Source organism: Arachis duranensis, chromosome 4 (genome assembly GCF_000817695.3).
Source record: "Arachis duranensis cultivar V14167 chromosome 4, aradu.V14167.gnm2.J7QH, whole genome shotgun sequence".
Taxonomy (NCBI): Eukaryota; Viridiplantae; Streptophyta; class Magnoliopsida; order Fabales; family Fabaceae; genus Arachis; species Arachis duranensis.
In genome coordinates, this window is record NC_029775.3 from 4,019,936 (window position 1) to 4,026,192 (window position 6,257).

Below are 6,257 nucleotides of genomic sequence, written 5' to 3' on the forward strand. Positions count from 1 at the left end.
TTATTTAATAATTCTTTTTATTTTGATATAATAAAAAATTATAAATATCTTATAAATTATTATAGTCATTATAAAGTAATAAAATTAAATGTGTGTTTTTTTTATTTCGTAATAAAATTATAGTAGGAATAAGTAAAGTTGAGTGAATCTATTATTTTTTATTACACAAGAGATTAGATAAAAAATTGAGTAATTTTTTTTATTCAATTTTTAAACTATAATGTGAACAAGTTGGATTGAATGAATCTACTTATTATTATATTAAAAAATTAAATAAAAAATAAAAATAATCTCTTTCTATTTAATTTTAATCTATCTTTTAATTTTTATTTTAATTTATCTTTTTTATTCAATTTTAATTCTTCTCTTTTGTTTATTTCTTCTTCTTATCACTTCTTTCGAATGTTATTTATATAATCATTTGGTATTTACCCACTTCTCTTGATATCTTGTCCAAGTTGGAGCAATTATTTCTTTCTGAAATCAAATAAAAATTTCTATATTTGAACAAAAAAAAAGTCATAGTAGTATATATGTGACTAATGATGCCTGCTATTTTATGGTACATGCGGATTTAGTTTGTCGTATATTTAAAAAATATAATGATAATTTTTTTTATATTTTTATAAATATATTTAATGTATTAAAATGTAAGAACTTAGTTATTTAATATAATGTTTTTTTATTTATTATGATACTTTTAGAAACATATTTTATTAGTAAAAATTATATACATAAGATTTTGTTAACATGTGTGTTTTAAAGTCATTTATTAATATCACTATTATTATTATTAGTATTTACAATATATGTATCTAAAACTTAAGTTTTGTAATTTTTATATGTAAATTTTTTATTATTAACTTTAATATGTAGTCCTATAAAAAAATTGTTAACGACTTATATCTTTTATAGCATAAAAACCATTTTTTATTTTTCTTTCGCTTTTCATCAACCGTTTTTATTGAAAAAATAAAAAATAAAAATATCACATAATATAATAATTTTCTTTAATTTTTAAACTGTTTTCGTATAATTTATGTTTTTTTTTTTAGATTTATCTATCTTATGTTTCAAGAATACATTTAAAAAAATTGTTTAATAACTTTTGATAATTATTTTTATAGTATTTTTAAAATATATGTTTAAAACACATGTTGGCAACATTTTTTTTATGTTTATCCTAGGGTATCTAGCACAAAAAAAATAGGTTGATATAGGAAGATTGTGTCATTATTTATTTGTGTCATTGTATTGACTTGGAATCTCAGACTCTTGTGGGGAACCGAGTGAATGTTTAGTGGGTTCTAATGTCTATTGTCTCATGAGGGGCCCTCTCTTCTTTTCATCTCTCATTAATTAACCATTCTTTAATCTTATAGTTATGGACTATACACTATAATAATCTCTTTTTGGAAAGCTATACTACTTGTATTACACATTTACATGTTCAAAATTAAAAAAACTTTGTCATCAAGTCATCAATAGAGTGTTGTGTTATGGTCTTTCATGGAGACTCGTATCTTATTATTTAACTAATTTATATGGAGCTTAATTTATTACAATTGAATTTAACAATTAAGTTATTATAGCGGGTTGGTTTAGCAATTAATTCACTAATTTGTTTAAGTAAGTGTCGAATGTAGCAATTTATTGATCAACAATTAAATTTTTAAATAGATCTTCGATTCACAACAGATTAATTTTTGATCTGTCAAGTTAGAGAATACTGTTAAAAAACAAAAAAATTTATAAATTTGTAAAAATAATGTAGATTTTCTGAAATTCAAACTAAAACATAAACTTTGAATTTCTGTTTTTACTTGTTTTAATTTTTTTATATTTTATTTGAATCTAAATAGTAGATATTTTCTTATTAACATTTATGTTTTAAATTAAATCCTAAACTCTATACCCTATATCTTAGACGAGAATAAATAAATAATTAACTTAAAAATAAAAAATGATGATAAACTGTATAAATAGTAAATTAAATTAAACTGATTTGATTTATTATGTATATTATTACTATATAATAGTAAATTAATTTAATTCAATTTATTATCCAATATATTGAACCAGATTCATTTGATTTAATTTATATATAAATGATGTAAATAAAATCAAATTGATTCGATTTACATCAAATTATTTAAAATAGATGCGTAACAAAAATTAGTTTTAAGATATCTACCTAATTTTGAACCTTAAACTATTTTTTTCACCTAAATTATCCTAAAATTTTCATAAAAAATTCATTAACAGCCTAGTTTCATCAATAACCAATGAATATTTTTCAGTAAAATCAAACTACCCCACATACAATTTCAATGAAAAGAGACAAAAGAAAAAAAGGAAAAAAGGTGTACATCGATCTTGCAAAACTCTATTTCTCAACCAAATGCACATTTCCGTGACATGATTCGCAATGGATCAAACTCTGGTAATCAAAATTTAATAATAATAATTGCACTAAGTATTTATACATAAGAAAAAATCTTGCAAAATTGTGAATTTGTTTATCACATGTTGTGGTGTATGTGATGGTGTCAGCAAGATCAAGTAAGAAGAATTAATAAACAAGTCTGTTTAAAAAATAAAAAATAAAAATCGAAGTGTATGTTTAGCTGGAATAAATGCATCACAGTTTACTATATTATAAGGCCGAACGTTACTCGAATTTTTCTAAACTAGGGTTGGTGATGGTATGAATCAAGCTGTCAATTTAATTGTGTTCGATTCATTTTTCTTTTTTTAATATGATTTATAGTATTTGATTTGGAGTAGTAGTTGTTGTGTGATTGACTGATTGGTACACAATTAATAAAAGATCTGATGAAGCAATTTATCATCAATAATGCATGGCCCTAGCTAGTCAGCCTAGTCTCCGTCATAATTCTCTATCTTCCACTTAATGCATTGACATGATTTTGTGTTGAACTTTAGTTAAGTTTGGCTAAACCTATTGAGTCATCACATTTTTTTATTTTTAACAAATAAAGGATAATTACCTAAATGGAGCTTGCAAACAATTTCTTTAGATCTTTACTTTGTAAGATATATATAGTTATAATTAATTAGTTATTATTATTCTTGTGCCCAGAGCCCCACAAATAAAGTGAGTTGGTTTTATTAGTAGTAAAGCTTAGTAGAGATTTCGAGAGTATATGGTCCCTTCAATTTTATTTTATTTTATTTAAAAAATAATTTCCATATGTATAGAAATATTGTTATATAAGTATGATTAATAAGCATGGGTATACTATATCGTCCTACTACACATAAATGACCTTATTCATATTAAAAGCATAAATATGAAGGATGACACCACAATTGAGCATTACGTACTATATATTTGAGTGAAAATATATATGTTTGGGGATAAATTATATAAATAAATGAATTAAGAAAAAAATTACATAAATATCTTAAAGTGAAATTAGTTATATATTTCGTTTGTTTATCTATATAAATCAAATTAATTGAATTTAATTTATATTTTTTTAATATAAATCGAATCAATTAGATTCGAATTAATAAAAGCAATACTAAATCAAAATATGTAGATTGGATTTAGTACGAAAATGTGTACGTCTGAATTTATGTAACTTATGGTAAAATCAAAGCAAAAGGATTTATTTATGGAATAAATTAGATAGTAATAAATTAGTTATAATATGTTTCAATCATTATAATAAAATAAAAGTATATCATAGTTATCATCTTTTTTTACAATGGACAGTCTTCTTTTAAAAATTACCAACGTATACCACTTAAATAAAAACGTTGTATTCCTAAACACTACATCTCTGACTCCCTCAAAATCTCAACCTTTTTCGGCGGTGTCTAAATTATTTTCCACTTAACTAGAAGTATACCATAATTACCATCCTCTTTATTCCACATAAATCTTTTCTATAATGCAATCAACTTGTCTGCAATTGTCTTTGGCATCTTGTACAGACTAAGGCAATAGACTGGTAGACTATTCAGCACCAATTTGATGAGAACCAGCTTACCTGCTTTGTTTAAAACTTTCAATTCGCTTTTCATAAGCTGTGCTTTTCTTCCACATTATCTATGATCAGTTTCCAAGTCTTCAATCTTCACCAACTGCGGATTCGCTCCTAAAGAAATCCAAAGGTATCTTACAGGTAAGATACCGTTTCTTTGTACCCAGTAAACCACACACATGCGCGCACCACCCACTCCTGCTCACAATTAACCGAAATTATGTTCGACTTGTCGAAATTGATACTCAAACTAGACATCAACTCAAAACAACGCAATAGCCTTTTATAGTTTACAATTGTCTCCGTCTCCGCAAGGCAAAACAAGATAGTATCATTTGCGAGGAGTTGGAGATGTGGCAACTCGATATGATCTCTCCCGACCAATAAAGGAGCAATGCGCCGATTTCTTACTGCTTCTCCCAACATTCTATGCAATAGATCGACCACAAGAACAAACATAAGAGGAGAAAGTGGATCTCCTTATTTAAGGCCCCTCTCCGTTTTAAATGGCATAGCTGCTGACCCATTAACCAGAACTGACATAGTGGTTGTATGTATTGACACACTCCTTCATCCAATCCTTCTATCTTTGTCCAAAGTCTATCTTTTGTAGTAAAATATCCACAAAATTTCACCCGACTCTATTATATGCTTTTTAGAAATCTAACTTGATAATTGCCGCCTTCTTCCTACGCGTCTTGAGCCATTGAACCGTCTCACAAGTAATGAGGGTGCCGTCATGAATTTGTATACCCTTCACAAATGCACTCTGTGTCTTCCTTACAAAACTCGGCATTACTGAATTCATTCTTTTCACCAATACCTTAGATATCACCTTATACACACAACCAATCATATTAAACAGTCGAAAGTCTTTGATCTTCTTAACATCCACAAATTTTGGAATTAGTATTATCCACGTGATATTCACATCGATTGATAACTTAGCGCTTTAGAAAAACTCCATTGCAACTACAATAAACTCCTGAACTAATCTCATTCCAATACTATTTAATAAAATTTATATTGTACTCATCACTTTTTGAGAATTTAAGATAATTTACCGTCTCAAACTGTCTCTCTAAATTTATCTGCAAACAATATTACCTTCAATGTTATAATCTCATCTCCATCAATCTACTTCATCAACTCATTTCAAAAATTAAACATAAGAACATATTTTTACCAATACAAATCCTTTAAAATTCTCCAGTTACAACCTTTATTCTAGAAAAGTAATAAAGTTCCATAGGAACCTGTTAACGCGTGTTTGGTAATATATAGTGCGTGTTTTAATTAAGATTCGATAAATTTTGGTCATATATAAATGTTCATATTGCAAGAAATTTTTTTCCTTTATATTAGCAGGTTTGGAGCTGGCGTATATTTATATACTTCTTTACAAAGCATACTAATTTTGGTCGACTTAATTTAGTTGCATTGCTACTTTGCTAATAATTATACCACCGACTTCAGTTGATGTCTTTATAAGAAATTGTTTTTAATAATTTAAGGTTACGTTCAAATTTATCATTGGGTTCAAAAAGGTTAAAAGTTAACAACGGAAGAGAGGTGCTGAGAGCCGAGGAGATGCAATTCAATAATTCATCATTTTATTGGTTACATTATCGGTGCACACTCACATACAGAGGGAGAAGAATCAGAAGATACCTAGCTAACCTACACAATGTATATACAAAATTTTATTTATATATTAAAATTAATTATTTTAAAAATTTAGATGTTTTATATTTTAAAAATTAAATTTTTTTATATTTTTAATTAATTGAGAATTTATTTGTTAAATAAAAAATCAGAAATTTATTTATTATTTATTTATTTAGTAACCTTGTAAAACAAAAATAGAAAAATATTAAATTTAGTGAGAGAGAGAGAGAGAGCAACACGGAAGTGGAGGAGAGAAGAAAATAGGAAAGGACATAGTCACAGTTATTGTTAGTTAGCCGATGCCACGTAAGTCCCACGTGCTCCTCTCATCCTTATTCTCTACCTGTGGGCCCCACTCTGTACGGTCCCTCTCTTCCCCCTCCACTCTCGACCGACAAATTCTTCCACCTTTCTCTTTCTTTTTTGTTTTTTACTTTTTTTATTCCAAATATTCAAATCCCTTTTAAATCAATTCATATTGCCTTTTTCGGTTTTTCCTTCTTTATTTTATTTCTTATTTTGGAAATATCCAAAAAAATTATTGCACCGGCCACATTATACTTTCGTGAAACTTGC